This window comes from Bos javanicus, chromosome 21 (assembly GCF_032452875.1).
Source record: "Bos javanicus breed banteng chromosome 21, ARS-OSU_banteng_1.0, whole genome shotgun sequence".
NCBI lineage: Eukaryota > Metazoa > Chordata > Mammalia > Artiodactyla > Bovidae > Bos > Bos javanicus.
Genome location: NC_083888.1, coordinates 50879506 through 50905682, shown reverse-complemented (window position 1 = coordinate 50905682; position 26177 = coordinate 50879506). Strand labels below are relative to the sequence as shown.

The following is a 26177-nucleotide window of genomic DNA, read 5'->3' as shown; positions in this document are numbered from 1 at the left end:
TTTTGCTAGTTCTTTCTGCCAGAGAAGGCGATGGCACCCCACTCCAGCACTCTTGCCTGGAAAATCCCATGGACGGAGGAGCCTGGTAGGCTGCAGTCCACGGGGTCGCTAAGAGTCGGACACGACTAAGCAACTTCACTTTCACTTTTCACTTTCATGCACTGGAGAAGGAAATGGCAGCCCACTCCAGTGTTCTTCCCTGGAGAATCCCAGGGACGGCGGAGCCTGGTGGGCTGCCATCCATGGGGTCACACAGAGTCAGACACGACTGAAGTGACTTAGCAGCAGCAGCAGCAGTTCTTTCTGCATTGTAATGCCCTTACTTCTCTTGAAAGAAAGTGAAAGTCTCTCAGTCATGTCCAACTCTTTGCAACCCCATGGACTATATAGTCCGTGGAATTCTCCAGGCCAGAACACTGGAGTGGGTGTGTGTGAGTATGAGTGTGAAAGTCACTCAGTCGTGTCTGATTCTTTGTGACCCCATGGACTAAAGAGTCCATGGAATTCTCTAGGCCAGAATACTGGGGTGGGTAGACTTTCCTTTCTCCAGGGGATCTTCCCAACCTAGGGATCAAACTCCCGCATTGTAGGCAAATTCTTCATCAGCTTCTCCTACTGAGCTACAATTATTTTTAGACGAAAATTTTAGTTAGATTCATTTGTATCTGCTTCATAAGAGCAAAGACGGGTCTTGATCTGCCATGGATCACAAAACAAGACCATGAAGAATGATGCTGAGCTAAGAAGGGAGGTAGGGCAGCAGTATAAGGGCACTGGAAAAGCAGCCACCCACTGTGAATGGTGAGCCTGAAGTAAAATGGGGTCGTGCTCTGAAAAGAGGAAAATACAAAAACAAATCAACAGATCTAATAATTGATGTTAATACTTAAAAATTTTGTTCTGGTTAATGTCATCAGACCCTTTATTTTCTACAATAAAAGTAAAATAATGTTCATGTTTTAATGATAGAAGCTTCCTGTGCCTTGGATTTAACACTCATATTTAAACATTTGAACATTCATATTTAACATATACCATTGTCAGTATAGATGTAAACACATTTAGGCCACTACTTGCAAAGCTATTAGTTCTAGAAATAAAAGGCCTAGCTCTTGTCAGTAGAATCAGAGTTTCAGGAACTTTATAACAAAGTCATGAAAGTCATAAGGAAAACTATCTCTGTAAGTCACTAAAGAAAAGCAAACAACAAAATAAAAACAACAAAAAGACTTGAGTTGATAGAAAGGCAAAATATAAACACTAATTTTTCAGTAACATTTCCTGTCTGTGGCAATTTTCTCTGATACCCTAGTGATTATTTTACAGATCTCAGAGACTTTTTCTCTCTTAAAACACATACACACACAGGGTATGGGGAGGGAGGGGCTCTATGCGTGCTTTCACAGTGCCTAAAGAAAAAAAAAGGAGACACAATATTGAGCAAAATGCACATGGACTATGACTTTACCGGGTTTTCATCCTGGAGGAGAAGTCAGTTTTAGTCAAGAGATGTCAATGAGACAAGATGTCAATGAATTAGTTATACGGTGCTGAGAGACCCTGAAATACAAGGGGATGATCTTGTCAGGTAGAGCAAGAAAGGGTTATTTCAGGAAGCAAATACCGTGTTGAGAAACTAGGCAAAAAGGAGATGGGAGTGGTTATCCCACTTACGGAGAATCAACCATGGAGGTCACATGACAGGGAAGAAGCCCTGAAAGGCATCTTTCAGGGAGGAAGGGAGCATCGTGTGGGTTGAGGTGGAGGCATTTATAAAAAGTGGTCACCCATGGAAGTGTTGTAAGCCATGATAAAACTTGGTCTATGTTCTAAGGGGAATGGTCTTTAGAGAAGCATGTCATCTCAATTTTCTATTTTGTAAAGCTCTATCTGCTACCTATGGAGACAGAATAACTGTATCAATGCAAGTGAGCAGATAATTCAGGAGGCCTCTGGAGTAGCCCAGGGGAGAAATTATGGTAAGACCAGGGTACAGATGGTCCCAAATGGAGAAAAGCAGATGAATTTAAGAAATATTTTGGTAGGTAAATATGACCAGATTAGGTGGTGGAATCGTGGAACACAAGAGTGAGGAGACAGATGATTCTTATTTTTCTCCAGGTACAGGATGATGTCATTTACCAAGCTCAAGTCTATCAAAAAAGCGTGTTTGTAGAGATGGCCAAGAGCTTAGTTTGCGACATGTTAAATTAAGGCACTTAGGTGATTGGACATATCAATTGGGAAATGACTGGCACTAAGTAAATAAATAAATGAAAGTCAATATAAAGCTTTTTATTCTCCCTTCTTTTCATACTGAGCACTGCATGATGTAACTCTCTGCTCTACCTTTCAGGATTATCGAACCTAATTCATGTATTTACTTCAGTGTGTCAATTTGTCCTATCAATAAACCTAATTCTCTATGTTTTTGGGGCTCAAACATCTGGAATTATTTCAAATATCAATGATTTCAATGATTTAGCCATACATATATGGGTAAAGATATATGTATATATGTGAAGTTAAAAAAAAATAAAACACTGGTTGAGAGCATATTCAAATTTTTAAAGTTACCTTATATTTATATTACATATTTAATGTCATTAAGGCTACTTTTGGAGAAGGAAATGGCAACCCTCTCCAGTATTTTTGCCTGGAGAATCCCACAGACAGAGGAACCTGGCGGGCTGCAGTCCATGGGTTGCACAGGGTCCGACATGATTGAAGTGATATAGCACAGCACAAGGCCACCTTACTCTTTAGAAGGCATACTAGCCTTGTAACTATCATTGCTGCTATGAGTATATTAAATTATGTTTAGGAAACCAGTCATGAATATTCATTGGAAGGACTGATGCTGAAGCTGAAACTCCAGTACTTTGGCCACCTGATGCGAAGAACTGACTCATTGGAAAAGACCCTGATGCTGGGAAAGATTGAAAGTGGGAGGAGAAGGGGATGACAGAGGATGAGATGGTTGGATGGCATCACCGACATGATGGACATGAGTTTGAGTAGGCTCTGGGAGTTGGTAATGGACAAGAAAGCCTGGCGTGCTTGGCGTCCATGGAGTCACAAAGAGTCGGACATGGCTGAGCGACTGAACTGAACTGAACTGATATATTCACACAGGCATGTACATCTCCTCTTCAGACACTATTCTTTATTCTTTAAATTAATCTGTGCTTTAGCTAAACAAGAACAGCAAAAACTGAGAAAAGTATTCTCTTCTGATCAAAACTAATTGAAAAGGCCACAGTGAGAGGAATAACCACCATAATACCACCACCTCAACTAACCTGCACTAATAACAAACATGCCTTCCATCATCTCATTCTTTCACTACTTCTCCATTCATTACTGCCACTAAGAAAGTTCCCAGTATCCCATTTAGTTTTTTAAAGGGATTTTAATGGATGTGCTATGAATTTTCAATGAGCTATTTGAAATTTGAGGAACCTAATTAGGAATGTATTTACTTTCTCTTTTTTAAGTGTAATTAATTCCATGCAAGACTTTTAGCCTAATGTTACTCCAAAGGAAAAAATAAAATGGAAAAGGAGGTTCTACTTTTACAGACTAATGGACTGGCAATTAAAAAAATTGAATTAAACATTAACTCAGAAGAGTCATTTTCAATATATAAATTATTTCTGTTTAGCCTTCTGTTGCCAGGTTAATTAAGTAAATCCCTTTGGCCTTGATTATAGCCATTAGTAAATGAAAATGTAGTTGAATTCACTAAGTCTTGTGATTTACACTAGGGAATCTACATCAGTAAATACATTTCCTTTGGCTAACAGCTTTCATAAAGTCTGATGTTTATTTAGAAAAAGTCAACCTTATCCGTGAAATACAAAAATTAATTAATTATATAATTCATTGTTTGGGTGGATAAACTCTCTGCAGCTTCTTGTGGGGTTGGTTGCCTTTAAGAAACAAACCCCAGATAGTCCACATCTAAAAAACATGTGTCCAATCACCTCAGGCTCAGAGAATATCCTCAATTTCTTTAAGAAAAGAAAAAGGTGGAAAATTTAGAACGTCTTCCTCAAGTTGTTTTATTTAAAAAAAAGCTTAAGGACAAAAGCCATGAAAGCAATTCTTAAGATAAATGAATAAATCATGTACATAAAGAGCACAAAATAATAAAATATACATAGAAAAAACCTACATTAAAATAATGATTTGTAATCTGTCTTCTGTATATTCAGATTCATCATTTTATGCTACAGTTAGAGTTATAATGAATTAACCTCAACATAACCCAATACATTCTTCTGTTTATGTCTTAAAAGTAGTCCTTCTATATTACTTTCAGTACACTAGCAATGATACACTGACGGCCTGTTTTAAATCTTATACAAGGGTAACACTATGATTCAGAAATAAATTCTTAACAGTCTCTATATTCTCTAAGGACACAGACTTGTCTGTTGCTGGCATATTAAGCTGTAATATGTTGCAAAATAAAAGTAAGGTTATTAAGTATCTCCTACTCATTCCCTTCAAGGAAATTTCAATTGCCAAGCACCAAATTACTAGGACAATCCAGGCTACATCAAATTTTGCTGTCTGTAAAAATATACCCATAATCATTTTCTGTATGGTCGCAATGTGATACAAATATATCCTTAACAGCAGCAAGAGGCACTTAAATCCAGAGTTTTGGAGAAGTAAAAAAAGAAATACTCTAAATTTAAACCAATAAACTAAAAAAACAGCAAAAAGATAGAATCTAACTTATGGACCAGGAAAGTCCAAAGTTCGAAATAACTGTCTTTACTATCAAACACTGTGAACACAAATAATCGTGTAATTAATGTATTTCCCTGATTTATCCAGCAACTAGAAAGAAGAGAGACAAACACATAGTTGGGAATTTGATTTCCCTTGTCCTTAGTTTTTCTGAATGCATATGTATAGGCTGCCATAACTCTCCTTCAGTGACACAGAGAACATGTCATTCAGTAAATCAACCAATCAAGAAAAGTACTATTTCTAGCACCAGTCCCTTACCTTCTATGAAGCAACAGGGATCACAGACCTGGAAGGAGTACTAGAGTTTCAAGAATCAAAAAACCAGGGATTTTATTCCATCTTCATAACTCATCAGCTAAGGAACTTTGATAAAATACTTGGTCATTATGAATCTATTTATTCATGTGCAACCATTATTATGCTAATCTCTCCCACATCTATGCCTCAAGACTGCAAACACAATTTGTGATAACACAAGTGAAATCTCAAAAAAATTTTTGAATATTCCATAAGAGTATAGGTTAGCAACATCAATGTGGTAGAATTTGTATCTCCAAAAAGACAGGACTCAAAAAATAAAAGAAATATTCAGTGATGAATAATATTGGCTTTTAATTTGTATATTAATTAGCAAGATTTCTAGTTAGCCTCACCTAAAGTGTTTTTAAACCCACTGGCAATGACCAAACTGAATGTGATCAACTTACTTCTGGAGCCTGAAGAGTTCCTCACTGCAGAGAAGGAGTCAGCACTCTGCCTGGCTGCTGCAGAAGACGGACAGGGTGAAAGCATCTCCAAAGTTGATTCTGAGGATGGTGACAGAAGTAAGGGTGCTCAGCTACTACATATCTTCCCAAACACCTGGCAGAATGGTTACAGGGACTCTTCAAAGGAGACAAGAACAACAACAAAAAAAGCATATCAAAACATGCTAATGCTGTATCTTTGAAAAATATGGTTGCTGTTAACTGTGTGATCAGTTTCAATCTCGATCAGGAATATCACTAAATAGAACTCAAATATTCATAGATTTGCATAATAAGGCTTTCCAGTGGAATCTGTAATATGCTCTGATTCTAATAAATATGTCAGCAGTCTGCTTTTCACTTTTGGAAGTTTTCTTATCTCATAATTGAAAATAGTTTAAACAACTGAACATCAAAGTTCAATTTTCTTTATATTTCAATGAATTTAACTTATAGGCTATTGTTAAATACTAATCATCCCTACTAAGTACCAGAAACCCTACAATGGGGATATAGCAATGAAGGAATGAATCTCATTAGTCTTGCCCTCATGGAGTTAAACAGGGCTCTCCTTTCAGCTCAGCTGGTAAAGAATCCGCCTGCAATACAGGTGCTGCTGCTAAGTCGCTTCAGGCATGTCCGACTCGGTGCGACGCCATAGACGGCAGCCCACCAGGCTCCCCAGTCCCTGGGATTCTCCAGGCAAGAATACTGGAGTAGGTTGCCATTTCCTTCTCCAATGCATGAAAGTGAAAAGTGAAAGTGAAGCCCTCAGTTGTGTCTGACTCTTAGCGACTCCATGGACTGCAATACAGGTAACCCCGGTTCAATTCCTGGGTCGGGAAGATCTGCTGGAGAAGGGATAGGCTACCTACTCCAGTATTCTCAGGCTTCCCTCGTGGCTCAGCTAGTAAAGAATCTGCCTGCAATGCAGGAGATCTGGGTTGGGAAGATCCCCTGGAGAAGGGAACGGCTACGCACCCCAGTATTCTGGCCTGGAGAATTCCATGGACTTTATAGCCCATGGGGTCACAAAGAGTTGGACATGATTGAGTGCCTTTAACTTTCATGGAGTTAATAGTTTGCCAAGTTGCCTGTTTTATGCTTAAATAGATAAAATTCACTTATTTCAACCCATACATCTAGGGAGAAAATACAGAGACGTGCCATTTGTATTTTAACTCCACGTCAGCAGATTGCTGATTTCTATCTGTTTCTAAAAGTTCCATGTCAATCTAAATAATAATCAACCTAGCTCTATGAGACACAATATTTACTTGCTTTCCCTCAAGATCTATATAATAGTATCACTGACACTCAATCACTGTCAATTTTTAATGTAGAAATCGGCTAAGTTTTAAAAATGTTCTTGAAATGAGTAAAAGCATTTTTATTTTACTTTGGCTATGACTTATTTTATCCACAGAGACAAACGTGAGGAGTAGTACAATTCTAAAGAGTGAGAATAAAAATAGACTGAAGATGATACAAGGATCACTCAAGTTTAGCTTATTGTTTCTGCTATCTCCATTTGTAAAGATGTGTGAATGATCTTATAAAGTCAAATTTTAATATGTTAGAGATGTAAAAATTATGACTTTATCCAAAGAGAAAGGTAAACTATTGCTAAGTTAATATGGAATTTATTCCAAAATTCTAAAAATCAATGCACAGATAAAAGATAAAGTTGACTAAAAGTACAAGAATCTGCCTGCAATGCAGGAGACCTGGGTTCGATCCCTGAGTTGGAAAGATCCCCTGGAGAATGGAATGGCTACCCACTCCAGTATTTTCTAGCTTGGAGAATTCCATAGACTATTCCACGGGGTTGGAGAATCAGATATGACTGAGAAACTTTCACTTTTCACATTACATTTTCTTTATTTCAAAGTATTTTTATGAATTTGACAACCAATGCTATCTTTAATATTTATATTTATTATAAAAGAAATATGTTATTATAAAATTATAGAATAAATAAGACATAACCCCTATCAGTTCAGTTCAGTTACTCAATCATGTTCGACTCTTTGCAACCCCATGAACTGCAGCATGACAGGCCTCCTTGTCCATCACCAACTCCTGGAGTTGGTGTCCATAGAGTTGGTGATGCCATCCAGCCATCTCATCCTCTGTTGTTCCCTTCTCCTGCACCTAATCCCTCCCAGCATCAGAGTCTTTTCCAATGAATAAACTCTTCACATGAGGTGGCCAAAGTATTGGAGTTTCAGCTTTAGCATCAGTCCTTCCAAAGAACAACCAGGACTGATCTCCTTTAGAATGGACTGGCTGGATCTCCTTGCAGTCCAAGGGACTCTCAAGAGTCTTCTCCAACACCACAGTTCAAAAGCATCAATTCTTCGGCACTCAGCTTTCTTCACAGTCTAACTTTCACATCCATACATGACTACTGGAAAAACCATAGCCTTGACTAGACAGACCTTTGTTGGCAAAGTAATGTCTCTGCTTTTTATTATCCTATCTAGGTTGGTCATAACTTTCCTTCCAAGGAGTAAGCATCTTTTAATTTCATGGCTACAATCACCATCTGCAGTGATTTTGGAGCCCAGAAAAATAAAGTCTGACATTGTTTCCACTGTTTCCCCATATATTTCCCATGAAGTGATGGGACCGGATGCCATGATCTTCGTTTTCTAAATGTTGAGCTTTAAGCCAACTTTTTCACTCTCCACTTTCACTTTCATCAAGAGGCTTTTGAGTTCCTCTTCACTTTCTGCCATAAGGGTGGTGTCATCTGCATATCTGAGGTGATTGATATTTCTCCTGGCAATCTTGATTCCAGCTTGTGCTTCTTCCAGCCCAGTGTTTCTCATGATGTACTCTGCATATAAGTTAAATAAGCAGGGTGACAATATACAGCCTTGACATACTCCTTTTCCTATTTGGAACCAGTCTGTTGTTCCATGTCCAGTTCTAACTGTTGCTTCCTGATCTGCATATACGTTTCTCAAGAGGCAGGTCAGGTGGTCTGGTATTCCTATCTCTTCCAGAATTTTCCACAGTTTATTGTGATCCACATAGTCAAAGGCTTTAGCATTGTGAATAAAGCAGAAATAGATGTTTTTCTGGAACTCTCTTGCTTTTTCCATGACCCAGCGGATGTTGGCAGTTTAATCTCTGGTTCCTCTGTCTTTGCTAAAACAAGCTTGAATATCTGGAATTTCACGGTTCACGTATTACTAAAGCCTGGCTTGGAGAATTTTGAGCAGTACTTTACTAGCGTGTGAGATGAATGCAATTGTGCGATAGTTTTAACCCCTATACAGAGATATAAATAAATAATATGCCAACCATCTGAGATAGCTATTGCTTGCCTTTTCATTCATTTCCTTCCATATATTTTAAAATACATTTTACATATATAATATATATATATGGCAAAAATGTAAGAAAGATACAGCCCTCTCAGAAAGAACCAATTTCATATTTCAGAACATACTCTCAGAAATATTTTATGCATATATAAATGTGTGTGCATATGTGTAGATTTTTATTCATATATAAGAATACTGTATGCCATTTTGTCCTATTCCTTTAATATATCATGGCGATTATTCCATTTCTATCTTCTATCATCAACACCATCCATCCTATCAGTCAATATCTATCATATGAATACAACATAATCTGCTCATAATACATCCCAACTGAAAAGCACCATTTCTAGGATTTTGTTATTATAAAAAGAAGATATTATCATAAAAATGATATAACTCATATCTACACATGTGTGTGACTGAATAGTATATTAAATTCCTGGTATAAGTATCATAAGCTCCTAGAACTAAAATATTTAAGCCAAAAAACCTAATTGTTTTAGAAATTTTATTTTCCCTTATCTGCAGTAATGAGGTAGCATTTACTACAGCAAGTAGTATTGTTACTACAGCAAGAATAAATTTGAATTTAGAATTTTACTTTATAATAGTGCATTATGATAACAAAGTATAAATACTTCCAATTATTTTTTTAATTGATAACATTTTTTTAAATTTTATTTTATTTTTAAACTTTACATAATTGTATTAGTTTTGCCAAATATCAAAATGAATCCGCCACAGGTATTCATGCGTTCCCCATCCTGAACCCTCCTCCCTCCTCCCTCCCCATACCATCCCTCTGGGTAGTCCCAGTGCACTAGCCCCAAGCATCCAGTATCGTGCATTGAACCTGGACTGGCAACTCATTTCATACATGATATTTTACATGTTTCAATGCCATTCTCCCAAATCTTCCCACCCTCTCCCTCTCCCACAGAGTCCGTGGGAAGATTTGGGAGAATGGCATTGAAATACTTCCAATTATTATGCTAACTAAAAGAAAAAGAAAAAAACTAAGGATTGATAATTAAGGGTATTTCTTTGTCTTCATTTTAATATGAAAATTATAGAAACTGATACAATCCTATATAATTCAAATTCCCCAGGCAAAGTTCTTTATATGTATGGCTACATAATTTATTAATGACAACATTTTTCTTTTGTTATACTGTCTTTAATTAAGCAATTACTATATTATGCGTATCTAAATCAATTCTCTCAAGAATCAAATGAGTTAAACACATATTCATCTACATCAATATTTAAAAAGAGGAGGAATAGAGATAAGTCAAGAAATCTTTAACAAGGTTGTAGAGCTAGTACCTGCCAAAGCTGAAGGTCTCATCAGTGCTTCAGTCGTGTCCGACTCTGTGTGACCCCACAGATGGCAGCCCACCAGCTCCCCCGTCCCTGGGATTCTCCAGGCAAGAACACTGGAGTGGGTTGCCATTCCCTTCTCCAATGCATGAAAGTGAAAGTGAAGTTGCTCAGTCGTGTCCGACTCCTAGCGACCCCATGGACTGCAGCCCACCAGGCTCCTCCATCCATGGGATTTTCCAGGCAAAAGAGTACTGGAGTGGGGTGCCTTTGCCTTCTCCGCTCACCAGGGGTATCTCACTACAAATCAATGCTCTTATATCTCATAATGCAAGTGAAGATTTTAGACAGCTATTATAGATTCTATAGTGAACAAACCTAAAATGGTGCTATTTCTTTTGGGGGGACAGTGGGTCAATGTATTTTTGGCAATGCCAAAAACAAAGAGATTTTACACTGTGATTCTAATAAAGCATTTTTCCTGTGAGATCTCATAAAAACTTCCTTTTCTTCTTGATAGTATGTTTAAATAAAACATCTTATAAGAAATTCTGATCAGTTCCATAGTTCCAAGTTGTTGCTATGTTGGCCTTCTTCCACAGTCTTAGAAAATTTGGCAACTGTTACTGTTTATGTACATGTATTCCCAAGAAATATGGTTCTCCCTCTAACAATTATCTTAGATGCCAATATGAAACTCCAAAAAGAACTCAGAAAACATGGGCAAAACTCTAGGAGTTATTAAGGAATATCTTTTTTTCTCATCAATAATGACTGTTCATCAGTCATCTCAACATGCATTTTAATTTGAATCTCACTATCAGTAAAGGCAAAACTTTAAAGTCTTATGAACCTTGGTTGGAACCATCACTATGACAGTATTCCTCAGTTTTCTCTTTTAAAATAATAATTAAAAAACAATATTATAAAATGCTGTTATTATTTCAAAGCATAGTATATATGAAAGTATCAATCAAAATGTGTTATTCACTTTAGGGCATTCAATAATTTTATTTCCCTCCTGAAAAGCTACAAACAAAGACAGCATATTAAAGAGCAGAAACATTACTTTGCTGACAAAGGTCCATCTAGTCAAAGCTATGGTTTTTCCAGTAGCCATGTATAGATGTGAGAATTGGACCATAAGGAAAGCTGAGCATCAAAGAATTGATGTTTTTGAACAGTGGTGTTGGAGAAGATTCTTGAGAGTCCCTTGGACTGCAAGGAAATAAAACCAGTCAATCCTAAAGGAAATCAGTCCTGAATATTCATTGGAAGGACTATGCTGAAGTTGAAGCTCCAGTACTTTGGCCACCTGATGTGAAGAGTTGACTCATTAGAAAAGACCCTGATGCTGGGAAAGATTGAAGGTGGGAGAAGGGAATGACAGAGGACAAAATGGTTGGATGGCATCACCTACTTAATGGACATGAGTTTAAGCAAGCTCCAGGAGATGGTGAAGGACAAGGTAGCCTGGAGTGCTGCAGTCCATGGGGTCACAAAGAGTCAGACACGACTGAGCGAATGAACAACAACAAAGAGAACTTCTTCCTAAGGCTGCCTTAAGTTTTAGCGCATTAAACCTTAAGGAAATCCTTGAAATATTTGAAGCTAACAGTAAAATAATATTAAGTATTCCTTTCAATTTAAATATCCAGGATTTGAACAACTACAAATCCACCAAATGGCATCATTACTGATTTTTCTCTATCCTTTTGCTATCTCTAATAGTACAAAATAATACGTTCTTTTTGTTTAGTTGCTGTCATGTCTGACTCTTTTGAGACCCCATGGACTGTAGCCCACCAAGCTTCTCTGTCCATGGGATATCCCAGGGAAAAATACTGGAATAGGTTGCCATTTCCTTCTCCAGGGCATCTTCCTGACTCAGGGATCAAAACTGGGTCTCCTGTACTGACAGGTGAATTCTTTATCACTGAGCCACCAAGGAAGCCCCACAGAATAACATGAGGGAGGTGTTTTACATTAGTCCTTAATTATATTTACCTTGTATTGAAAATGAATAAAAATCAAACACTTAATCATCCAGATAGATGTTTGATCTTCATGAAGCAAAAGGTGAGAATTTTGGATATATGTGAACAAATGAATCATGGTTTCACTGAAATTAATTTAATCAGCTATTTAATAATCATATATGGCTTGGCATAATATGACCATGATCCTTAGTGCACTACTTCAAAAATGAGGGTATAACACAAAAAGTGCTATTTTATTAAGACAAATAGCTTGAAAAAATGAACTAGAACTGCAAAATCAAATTGGAAATTACTTCACATAAATGAGTTTTTTAAATGCATAAATATTCAGAAGGATTCATATAAACACTATTACTAAAGCAAGCTTGCCTCATCACCAGCATTGCTAAACCTAATTTAAAAATTAAATTAGAGACACTGATTGAATATGGAAATGCATTTGTGTTACTCGATAAAAGTGTAGTATCATGCACTTGACTATAGGAAAATGTTTACAAATTATTATACACATCCAGGATCATATGATAAATAAAGTAATGCGGCACTAGAACATTTATTGCTTAATGTAAATGTCACATTGTAAATGAGAACAACTAATCATTCCTTTCCTCTAATAGCAAGAGTTCAGCAGTTAAATAAAACATAAATCTTGGTGACCTAAAAATTTTATTACTGCATTTGCAATTTCCTGTTAACAAGTCAAGAAAATAACTTCAAGTAATGCTGTATTTCAGTAAGATACAACCCAAGGTGAAGGGCTGTTTTAGAAGGGGCAGAAGGTGGGTATAGGTGGTTGTTGGCTTTGGATTTTTTTTAAGGAGCTGACTCCTTCACTAAATCTCATAATGATAATTTAACATAATAGATTTTTCTTGATAAACAATGGATACTAAATTAATATCTGATTTAGTGAAGAAAGCAAATGCATCATCCCAATTTGACTTTAATTATAAAAATCTACTAGATTTTGCCCACAAGAGTCCTACACAAAAATAAGTAAAAGAAATGTAAAATAGGCTGAACGAAGATTACAGGGTTAATGAACTACCTTCCCTTGCATAACTAATAATATCTTCTTATATGACAGAATCAAAAAAATGCAAAATAGTAATAAAAAATACTCCAATATATAAATCATTCAGAAGCTAAAATTTCTCTTCTTTTAATTTCTTTTAGTTTTCTCTGAATTAAATGTTTCCTTTATTTTTTTGAATTTCAAAGATTAGAAAATATTTTTTTTCTTCTTAAAGACAACTTCGATTGGCACATCTTCATCCCCTGGTGAAGTGAGAGAGTTGTCCTTTTACTTCTTCCTGTCCTAGATCGTGGTCTATTCTAACACTATAAACGTCAGTTCTGCTCTGTTTCCTTGAAACAGGGGAAAATAAAGTACAACATTCTGGTTACTCTTAGTGATTTGGAAAAAAAATCAGCAGACAGATATTAGGGTCACTCCTGGATGAGGACACGGCAACCCCCTCCAGTATTCTTGCCTGGAGAAGCCCATGGATAGAGGAGCCTGGCAGGCTAGAGTCCATGGGGTTGCAGAGAGTCGGACGCGACTGAAGTGACTTAGCAGGCATGCAATCTTCACTTCAGTGTGTCACCTTGGTAACATTATTTTTCAATTAAAGGAGAATATCAGTAAGTTCTTATCAAGGCAATGTTTAATATCTACACATACCATTTCATTCTCCCCCCTTCACTCCTTTGTTCTTTCCTGAATCCCCATTTCTTCCTTTCTTTCCTTTTTCCTGCCTCCCTCCATTGCTCCCTCCATTCCTTTCTGGCCTCCCTGTCTACTGTGACTCCTGATTTACTGAGAACTTTTGTCTCTTAGTTTTAAAATGGTTATAATAACACTGACACCATAGTGTCATTTTGAATGTTCTTTGATATTACACATATGCATACAGTTGTGGATGTGAGTAATGCATGTGTCTAATATAACTTGCCAAAAATGTTTATATTTTATATAAATCAAACGCCTCTACATTTCAACTTATTTCCACTGATTCTGCCCTCTTTCCACTTCTTTCTTCAGAGTACCAACAAAGTTTCCTATCAGGTTGAGATACCAAGTCTTTAACTGTAGTCCATACTGGCGTTGGTGCTTTGTCTCCATCTGATCTCTGAACATTTGGGGCAGTGACCCATCAACTTCCTTAGACCTTCTATACATGCGGGTTCTCGCCCTTCACCTTACTGCTCCTCCCTCTATCCCCCTCTGCTTCTCTCCCCCTCCACACATCCCTTCCTCTCCTTTCATTATTTCCTTTCCTCTACAACCTCACCTCTTGCAGGTGAAAACAGAAATCATTTCATAAAGACAGCATAACACTGCATACATCTTTGAATCATAAGAATTTTTAAAGCACATTTTATAGAACTTCAAAACATGTCTATTATATGTATATATATACTATCTTCAAACTCTGACTCATGCAGAAATCTGTAGAAAGCAGATCACTTTTAATATGCAGATGAGAAAGTGCATGTCCCATATGTTTATTAATATTCATAATACAAGTAATACATGAGTACACTTCTTTCAAAGTTGAGTATAATCGATAGGAGTTAGGGATGGGGGACAGAGGCAGCTGTGGGTACAGAAGAGTAGCAAGAGGTATTATGAGGATAGAACCATTTGGTATTTTGACTGTGTTTGTACATACTTACATGTGATAAAATTTAGAAAACTGAGTATCAACACATATAAGAATATGTTTAGCTGCTAAACCTGAATAAGGTCAGTGGATAAGAGCGATGTCAGTGTCCTGACTGAGATACTAGATTTTATACTACAGTTATGCAAGATGTATTACTGGGAGAAGCTAGGAGTAGGACATATGGGGATCTCTTTGTATTATTTCTCACATCTGCATGTGAATCGACATAATGGTACATCATGCGCCTTGGAATAACCCTTATGAGGCAACAGTATCAGGCTGCAATCTCAGCATTCATTAATAGAAAAGGAACATTAAGAACACCAAGTTTAGCAACTGCAGTGAATTATTCAACCCTTTTTTAAACCACATCTTGAATACAATGTCTCCAGGAGAACTACAAAAAAAACACCCAAAAACCCTTAAATCCACTAATCAAGGAAAAGCACCTCACTGCCACTCACACTGGGTACCAGAGCACAGCAGTTGCTTTACTGTAAGGGATAAAAATTAGGTTTTGTGCCACTAAAGTGTGTACGGTAAATTATCCAACTGCCATTTACCTTGCTGGACTGAGGCGGAACAGAGTCTCTCTACCTGCTCTTACCTTCATTAGCCAAAAAACAAAAGAAAATATGGATTTCTGGTGCTTGGGAAATGTGAGATGGTTTAAAATACTGGGAGAAAATGCTGCATGTGTGGATAGGAATTACTCTGTTTTTGTTGTGGTGGTGGCTGTTTCTTTGTTTTTAATTTATTACTTTAAGCTCTATTCAAAATGCTAAATACACTATATTATAAATAGATCTACTTGACATTTATATATCCAAAGTCATGAATTTATGGTCTAAGTAAATTCACACTGGCATACTATATATACAGTATACTTTAAATACCTACATAGTATATACGTACATTATATTAGAAATACTTACTTTATGCATATATAGATAAAGCAGACATTTCTAATATGCACACCCTCATGAATATATACAAGAAGAGTATATAAATAAAAATGTATGTAGAAAGATTGAGCCTGCCTTATAACAGTCACAGCATACATTCTAGACCAAAGAGAGTGAGTTGAATAGAGGCTGTCAATCCTGGGCAACTGTTGAGCAATTATAAATTGGATTCACAGTGGATTAAAAGAAGGTTCTGGAGCAATCTCAAATGAACCAAGGACTACCTGGAGATTGGAAGCTAGAATCATTGCAAACATGCTAATAGGCAATATGGATGTAGAAAATGTCTAGAAGCATGAGGAGTACTTCCTTCTGGTAGAAGGGTGGGGAGGACTTAAACACATTTACAGCTACAGGAAAGAACTGAGAGAATGGGGTGAGAGGCGTCACAATCATGTGCCCCTAGTGGTACAGCACATGCCTTAGGTCTCCTATTGGCTTATGAACTCTTTGAGGTCCAAGAACACCATATGAGTAACTGAATGTATATGTAGCACCAAGCATATTCACTACATATAACAGATGCTCAAGAAATACAAATTAAAGATTTTCAACTGCAAATAAAGGAAAATCATATACTAGAAATCTCAGAGAAGTTACCACCTGTGAAAGTTTCTAAGAGAAAAGATGACTCAAAAAACAAAGAAATTCTAAAAGTAAAATACAAATGATGCAACTAGAAATGATTCTGATGGCAGAGAGGTAACTGGAAAAAGAAGTTAAAGAAATGATGAAGACTATATAAGAAGAATTCTACATAAGGTCAGATTATATAAAAGAGCACATATAAAAAAGAGAAGAAAGGACGCAAAACCAAAGATGAATATAAAATAGTGTTTGCAAAGCACTTTCAGATACATAATTTCATTAGAGAGTAACCCTGCTGTCCTTGGTCTTTTCTTGTTCAGCATTTTGACACTAAATTGCAAAAGGACATAAGAAACAGTGCTTATTAAATCTGTGAATCTGTGACTGACACAAAACTGGGATTTAAAAATGTCTCCATAGGTTTAATAGATGAGCCAAAGCTGTCAAGATGAAATATAATAAAACCAAAAGTAAAGATGCTTAGATTCAGAAACCGAACCATTAAAGTGCAGGGTGAGGGATAGATCTTTAAAGGAAGTTGATATGAAATTCACGTATAGGTGTTGTCTCCGTGATTCCAAGGGTCAACAATTTCACGGCTGCAATCTCAGCATTCAGCAATAGAAAAGGAACATCCAGAACACCAAGTTAACAGCTTCAGTGAATTATCTGGTCCTTATCAAACCACATCTGTAATATAGTGTGTCTCCTTCTGAAATCGAGCGAAACATGTCTCTAGACAGATACCCAAGGACAGTACGGCCAAGCCCAACCACTGCAAATTAAAAAAAAAAAAAAAAGTTGGAAAGAAAAAAAATGGAAACTTTATTTTGGGAAAGAGATAAGACACAGGTGAGATATTTTCAAATATTCTTTGTAGGGATGTGGGAGATGGAGGTGTTAATGCCAGAGAACATGACGTGAAGTGAAGGCCAAGAGCAACATTAGGAACAGGCTATCTGAATAGTCCTTCAGGAGGAGGGGCTGTAGGAGGCAGTGAGTTCATTGTTTGTTAAGAAGTTTATTCTAAATGGGTATCAAAAATGACAACATCCCCCAACCCCCTCCTGTTCACACCTGGCTTGCAGGATCTTGGTTTCCCACCAGGGATCGAACCCAGGGCCCCAGGAGTGAACGTGCCGAGTCATCACCACTGGACGGCCAGGGAATTCCCCAAGACGACATTCTCGTGTGGGATTTAAGGCTGGACAGGATGGCTGTGAGGGTATCTCCAAATATTATGGTCCTTCTGGGACTACCTCTAATTCAGTTCAGTTCTGCCTCTAATTAGAAGGAAATGGCAACCCACCCCAGTATTCTTGCCTGGAGAATCCCACGGACAGAGGAGCCTGGTGGGCTACAATCCATGGGATGGCAAGAATCGGACATGACTTCGCGACTAAACCACCACCACCACTAATAAGGAAGAGCTGGCCTTGCTCCAAAGGGAAACCAACTTGCCTGCACCCTCAGAGTACAGCTCTGCTTGGAAAGGTCTCTTCAAAGTGATGAGATAAATCCATGCATGTATCATCACTAAATTTATAATGTGATAAATATTTAAGACTGAATATAAATGAGAAAATTTACCTCATTCCTTAGGACTATCAAGAAGCAATATGTTTCTCTTCAAACACACAGGTATGGGGGGAGGGTACAGTTTTAATTAACTTTTCAATATGTTCTAGTCTGTGATTTTCACATTTGACCAAGGGAACTGTAACTTCCTCTATAACTCTAAAAATATATGCATTTAAATTTTACTATTAATTCACTATATACTATCAAGACTTTGATAAGTCTCTGAGAAAAAGCACAACTTGATTTTCTTCTTTACTGGATTATATGCATTAGCCAAGTTGGTGCTGCCTAGGTGTAACTGAGCTGAGAATAAAATAAAAGCCATTTTTAATATTTTATTTGTGTACTTTATTATTTTCCAAGCTTTTCTACACAGTATTTAGGTTGGCCTTCAAAATAGTCTTAAAGAGGCAGGTAGCACTGTTATTTGATGATGTTTCTGAGGCCCAGATATAAGTCATTTGCACAAGGCCATGATACTATTTTTTGCCTTTTCATACTATTCACGGGGTTCTCTGATTTATTGACTATGCCAAAGCCTATGACTGTGTGGACCACAACAACGTATGGAAAATTCTGAAAGAGATGGGAATAGCAGACCACCTGACCTGCCACTTGAGAAATCTATATGCATGTCAGGAAGCAACAGTTAGAACTGGACATGGAACAACAGACTGGTTCCAAATTGGGAAAGGAGTACATCAAAGCTATATATTGTCACCCTGCTTATTTTACTGATATTCAGAGTACATCAAGAGAAACCCTGGGCTGGATGCAGCACAAGCTGGAATCAAGATTGCCAGGAGAAATATCAATGACCTCAGATATGCAGATGACACCACCCTTATGGCAGAAAGTGAAGAAGAACTAAAGCGCTTCTTGATGAAAGGGAAAGAGGAGATTGAAAAAGTTGGCTTAAAACTCAAAATTCAGAAAACAAAGATCATGGCAACTGGTTCCATCACTTCATGGCAAATAGATGGGGAAATAGTGGAAACAGTGATAGACTTTATTTTCTGGGGCTCCAAAATCACTGCAGATGGAGACTGCAGCCATGAAATTAAAAGACGCTTGCTCCTTGGAAGAAAAGTTGTGACCCACCTAGACAGTATATTAAAAAGCAGAGACATTACTTTGCCAACAAAGGTCTGTCTAGTCAAGGCTATGGTTTTTCCAGTAGTCATGTAGGGATATGAGAGTTGGACTATAAAGAAAGCTGGGCACCGAAAAATTGATGCTTTTGAACTGTGGTGTTGGAGAAGACTCTTGAGAGAGTCCCTTGGACTGCAAGGAGATCCAACCAGTCCATCCTAAAGGAAATCAGTCCTGAATATTCATTGGAAGGACTGATGCTGAAGCTGAAGCTCCAATACTTTGGCCACCTGATGCGAAGAACTGACTCATTTGAAAAGACCCTGATGCTGGGAAAGATTGAGGGCAGGAGGAAAAGGGGGTTGACAGAGGATGAAATGGCTGGATGGCATCACTGACTCCATGGACATGAGTTTGAGTAAACTCAGGGAGTTGGCAATGGACAGGGAGGCCTGGTGTGCTGCAGTCCATGGGGTCGCAAAGAGTAGGACATGACTGAGCGACTGAACTGAACTGATGACACTGTTTGTAGTAGAGAATTTCTAACTCCTTATGTCTCCTTCCATTCAACTCTGTTTTTCTAATTTATACAAAAGTTACACAGGCATAAGAAACTTCAAGTTGTGTCAAAGAAGAAGGGAACAGATATCCCTAAAAGGATGAGAGTAACAAGAAATAATAAACTGGAAATTCCATTCATAGGATTCAAATTGGTAATTCATGTGTGCACACATTTTCTACTTTATTTTATAGCTAAGGGCTATATATGCTTAAATTGACCTCAGCATATCAAAACTGGATAAGATGAACAGAATATATATTTTAATATGGAAATGCAAGTTAGAGATATAGTTTCAAAATGTGCATGTATTCCTATTGATGTTGGCTTGACTTTACCATTATTTAGATCATTTTATTAAAATACATGCTGGTTTTCTAACCTGCTATTTCTTAATGAATGTAATATTTAGTGGTGGTGACACTCAAAATTAGGATGAAAATTTTCCCATTTTATCAGTAAGCTTCTCTCAACTTATAATCTTAATACCCTAGCTCTGCTTGCACTCATGCCTCTACTTCATTCCACTACCTTTATTATGATTTAATATTTCACTATCCCTCACTTGCATTAATACAACAGCCTCATAAGTGGAATCTGTGCTCCTGTCTTACCACAAGACAACATAGCTTCCATATTTTCATTTTACCACTACTGTCATGATTATCTCTATAAAATGCAAATTAAAATATGTATCACATATAAAATTCTAGTATGGCATACAAGTCCCATAAGCATCTGTCTCCCACCATTCTTCATGCCTTAAGCTCCAAGCATACTAACCATATACTTTTGAAGACAACTTTGAAATTTCAAATTATGTTTGCAAACCCTCAAACCAACTTCCCTTTTGGATATGTGAGGCCTCTGAATCAGATGCTTCTTCAACACAGAGTATCCATATCCCTCTTCTTTGCCTAGCTAACTCCTTATTTCTAAATTTAGTTCTAATAACTGAGACTCCCTCATAGCTCAGACAGTAAAGAATCTACCTGCAATGCAGGAGACCAGGGTTCAATCTCTGGGTCAGGACAATGCCCTGGAGAAGGGAATGGCTACCCAATCCAGTATTCTAGCCTGGAGAATCACATGGCCAAGCGGAACCTGCCAGGCTATAGTCCATGGGGTCGCAAATAGTCAGACAGGACTGGGTGACTAAGACTTTCACTTTTCATTTTCAAGAGGAAAAAATTAAGAATAGATTACATAATCAAATCTACATTAAAAAAAAAATATTCTGGCTAATGATGGCTAATGTGGAAGAAAACAAACCACTTAAGCGATGTTTTCCATAGTCCGAAGAAGGAAATGGCAACCCAATTTTTAGAACAGAATGGTGGCAGGGGCAAAAATGGAACTTCATACAGATATGTTGGATGTGCCACAAAACAACAACAACAACAATACACACACACACAAAAACAGAATTAGGAATTGTGACCCTATAGCTTAAGAGTTTTATGACTTAGGGAAAAGTTATTTTACCTAAGCACCAGTGACTTCATCTTATATATTTTACATGAGAGTTAAATGAGATCATGTAAATAAGAGTGTGCACAAAAGCTTGGAATGAAGCTGGTAGTCAAAGGGTCAGCTTACCTTTGAAAAGTATCAAGTCTAATTTGTTCGAGGCTAATTTAAAAAGTCGGTAAGTACTTCAGATATTGGAAATGAACTTATACAAAAAAAATGGTTCCCTAAGTTCATATAAATGGAAAACATGATGTTAAAAAAAAAAAAAAGGTTTAGATCATTTTAATCATGAGCTAAAGGAAAACAGAATGACAAGAGCTGCAGTCTGTGTACGCTTAGATCTTGGTTCCTCACACTTCTTTTATTTTTCCTTGGGCAAGTGAATTAAATTCTTGCATTATCAAATATTTTCATTAAAAGGAAGCACTGGGCTATATAACGATATCGTTTCTTCTCATTTTAGAGTTGAACATCTAGATAACAAATGCCCAATCTGTGCAGGGCATTCTACTGGGTACTACTATTGTACCAACCATATGTGAACCTTTTGCTTGATTAACATACAAATATGTAAATAAGAAATTACCAACAATCAGAGAAGGAAAGGCAATGTCAAATTCTCTGAAGAATTTGCCAAACAATGTCATTTTAGGGGTCTATAGTTTTGCCAAGAAAATGCACTGGTCATAACAAACACCCTCTTCCAACAACAACACAAGAGAAGACTCTACACATGGACATCACCAGATGGTCAACACCAAAAGCAGACTGATTATATTCTTTGCAGCCAAAGATGGAAAAGCTCTATACAGTCAGCAAAAACAAGACCAGGAGCTGACTGTGGCTCAGACCATGAACTCCTTATTGCCAAATTCAGACTTAAATTGAAGAAAGTAGGGAAAACCACTAGACCATTCAGGTATGACCTAAATCAAATCCCTTATGATTATACAGTGGAGGTGAGAAATAGATTTAAGGGCCTATATCTAATAGATAGAGTGCCTGATGAATTATGGAATGAGGTTCATGACATTGTACAGGAGACAAGGATCAAGACCATCCCCATGGAAAAGAAATGCCAAAAAGCAAAATGGCTGTCTGGGGAGGCCTTACAAATAGCTGTGAAAAGAAGAGAAGTGAAAAGCAAAGGAGAAAAGGAAAGATATAAACATCTGAATGCAGAGTTCCAAAGAATAGCAAGAAGAGATTAAGAAAGCCTTCTTCAGCGATCAATGCAAAGAAATAGAGGAAAACAACAGAATGGGAAAGACTAGGGATCTCTACAAGAAAATCAGAGATATCAAAGAAACATTTCATGCAAAGATGGGCTTAATAAAGGACAGAAATGGTATGGACCTAACAGAAGCAGAAGATATTAAGAAGAGATGGCAAGAATACACAGAAGAACTGTACAAAAAAGATCTTCATGACCCAGATAATCACAATGGTGTGATCACTCACCTAGAGCCAAACATCCTGGAATGTGAAGTCAAGTGGGCCTTAGAAAGCATCACTACAAACAAAGCTAGTGGAGATGATGGAATTCCAGTTCAGCTATTCCAAATCCTGAAAGATGATGCTGCGAAAGTGCTGCACTCAATATGCCAGCACATTTGGAAAACTCAGCAGTGGCCACAGGACTGGAAAAGGTCAGTTTTCATTCCAATCCCAAACAAAGGCAATGCCAAAGAATGCTCAAACTACCACACAATTGCACTCATCTCACACGCTAGTAAAGTAATGCTCAAAATTCTCCAAGCCAGGCTTCAACAATATGTGAACTGTGAACTTCCTGATGTTCAAGCTGGTTTTAGAAAAGGCAGAGGAACCAGAGATCAAACTGCCAACATCAGCTGGATCATGGAAAAATCAAGAGAGTTCAAGAAAAACATCTATTTCTGCTTTATTGACTATGCCAAAGCCTTTGACTATGTGGATCACAAGAAACTGTGGAAAATTCTGAACGAGATGGGAATACCAGACCATCTGACCTGCCTCTTGAGAAATCTGTATGCAGGTCAGGAAGCAACAGTTAGAACTGAACATGGAACAACAGACTGGTTCCAGATAGGAAAAGGAGTACGTCAAGGCTGTATATTGTCACCCTGTTTATTTAACTTATATGCAGAGTACATCATGAGAATCGCTGGACTGGAAGAAACACAAGCTGGAATCAAGATTGCCAGGAGAAATATCAATAACTTCAGATATGCAGATGACACCACCCTTATGGCAGAAAGTGAAGAGGAATTCAAAAGCCTCTTGATGAAAGTGAAAGTTGAGAGTGAAAAAGTTGGCTTAAAGCTCAACATTCAGAAAACGAAGATCATGGCATCCGGTCCCATCACTTAATGGGAAATAGATGGGGAAACAGTAGAAACAGTGTCAGACTTTATTTTTCTGGGCTCCAAAATCACTACAGATGGTGACTGCAGCCATGAAATTAAAAGACGCTTACTCCTTGGAAGGAAAGTTATGACCAACCTAGGTAGCATATTGAAAAGCAGAGACATTACTTTGCCAACAAAGGTCCGTCTAGTCAAGGCTATGGTTTTTCCTGTGGTCATGTATGGATGTGAGAGTTGGACTGTGAAGAAGGCTGAGCGCCAAGGAATTGATGCTTTTGAACTGTGGTGTTGGAGAAGACTCCTGAGAGTCCCTTGGACTGCAAGGAGATTCAACCTGTCCATTCTAAAGGAGATCAGCCCTGGGATTTCTTTGGAAGGAATGATGCTAAAGCTGAAACTCCAGTACTTTGGCCACCTCATGCGAAGAGTTGACTCATTGGAAAAGACTCTGATGCTGGGAGGGATTGGGGGCAGGAGGAGAAGGGGACGACAGAGGATGAGATGGCTGGATGGCATCACTGACCCGATGGACGTGAGTCTCAGTGAACTCCAGGAGTTGGTGATGGACAGGGAGGCCTGGCATGCTGAGATTCATGGGGTCGCAAAGAGTTGGACATGACTGAGCAACTGATCTGATCTGATCTGATGTTAATGAAAATTATACATTAAAACATATTCATTACACATATATTTATAACGATAAATTGAAGAACAGGAAAGAACTAACATTCAAAAGCAGAAAAATGGTTAAGTGAAAAAGTGTCGACTAGAACAGTATGTTCTAATTATCAAAAATAAAAGTTATATAGTATGTATTTACATAAAAAATTAGAATGTTCTTTTTTTAAAGAATCACAAAATACTATCTTTTTAATAACTAATCCTATACATCAAGTCCACACTTAAACTATATTTTCTGTGGTAAGCCTGTCCTGACACCTAAATCTGGTAAGTTTGGTTAGTCCATCATATTTTAGCCTCCCTATAATATAAACTTAATATTTATGGTAACTTATGTTTTATGTCTATTTACCCATCTTCTTGCAAGATTTGCATTATCTATCTACCAAACTGCTCTCAGGATTCATCAAAGTACTCCAGGCTTACATCACTAAACTGTTTATAAATTTAACAAACTTTGCTAAAAGTAAGTTTGAATACAACCAACAGCTTGAACGGAATTATTACAGTTAATATCTGTTGAAGTGGTGATAAGCAATTAGAAATTTATTTTCCCATTACAGAGTTTAATTAGCATTTTATAATACTGGTGCAATAAAAGGTCAACATCAGAAGACAGTCATTTAAAAAAGTCTATTGCTTTCTATGGCTTTATCTGTATACCTAATAATGAATAACATTGATGATTAAAAAGACAACGGTAATGGTCAAATATCAGACAGAACTTGGGGCAAAAAGGGCTATAGATTGAACTAAGAGGATCAATTCTCATGTTTTAAGACAATTTATAACTACTGTGATTTCAGCAATTAAAACTGCTAAGATTCTTTCAGAAAACTATCTTATTAAAATAATTATTTTCATTTATTTACAACAAAATATTACTTTCTTAATCTTTTTCCATGATTATCATAGATGTTTAAAAAACTATTACTCTAAAAATATTGCTAAATATATGGAAAAATGAATATTATACATAAAGTAATTTTAACCTTAGAGCTTTAAAACGGGTGTGGACAAAACCTTTTAATTCAAAAAATCATTTCTTCTACAGAACTTGATATTCCATAGAATATCAAGAGATGTTCAAGAAGTATTTAACAAAGATACTAAATTATTGAAGTTACAAAAGTATTTTCACTTTAATATTCTTTCTTGTACTTAGTCGGAACCTATTACTGTAAAAAATGATAAGGGATATAGTTTTTGATAGGCTGATTGATTAATTGCAAAAAGCTAGCATAACTGAGCCGACAGTTGGAAACCCTCATTCTGGATTTTTAACTGCAATTCATGTTCATCTTTAAAAGATGCCATTATGTGAATAAATAGTTAATTCATGTATTGAGCTGAAGGGGACATTTTAAGCCAAAATGGATGGGTATTTAGAATTGTTGGTTAGTGAGTTCATTTTTTGAAAGGCCTCACAAAAACAACATACTTGATCAATTTTTCATGGAGTCATTAAAATTCAAGTTGCCATTTTTGTCAAAGTGATAAAAATGTCTCTCATCTAAAATGCTCAGACATTCAACTGAGTTAAGAACATTAGAACCTAGAGACTCATAAAATATTATAGCTTCAAGATAGAAGACAGCTATAAAATTTGGAGACTTTCCCACTCTTATGCAGTAGATTGGATGGATTCTCTTAATGATGAAGAATTAAGAAAGTAAGAAGTCTAGAAAAGACTATATTTCTTAGGTGCAATGGAAATCTGAGAATGAACTAAAGGACTTAAAAAACATTTAGGGATCATACAATGTCTTTCATTCTTATTAAAAGGTAGATAGACATATGAGTTTCAACTTATTTTTACAGTTGAGCTTTTTTGTTTACTTTTTGAAAAGGATAAACAGTTTTGTTTTTCCTTCTTTGAGAGTCTTAGAGTTCATTAGATCTATACAAGGTTCAGAAATGTTAAACACTTTTTGCTGAGTGATCCTATTTAGTCTTTCATTTTCCTCAGGATCATAGGATCTTCTTAGTTGTTAGTCTAAACTCTCAGAGAGGTAGTTACAGCCATTTTTTTTGTATTTTCTTCAAAAAGAAG

General features: G+C 36.9%; 1 protein-coding gene across 3 annotated transcripts in view; it reads right to left on the bottom strand.

Moving 5' to 3' along the window:
- The window catches only part of LRFN5 (leucine rich repeat and fibronectin type III domain containing 5), a 319943-nt gene that overhangs the window by 154927 nt on the left and 138839 nt on the right, over nucleotides 1-26177 (bottom strand). For all 3 annotated transcript variants that reach the window (XM_061394994.1, XM_061394995.1, XM_061394996.1), the window contains exon 2: nucleotides 5472-5648. The gene's annotated coding sequence lies outside the window, so the exon portion shown is untranslated. The remainder of the gene's footprint in view (nucleotides 1-5471; nucleotides 5649-26177) is intronic.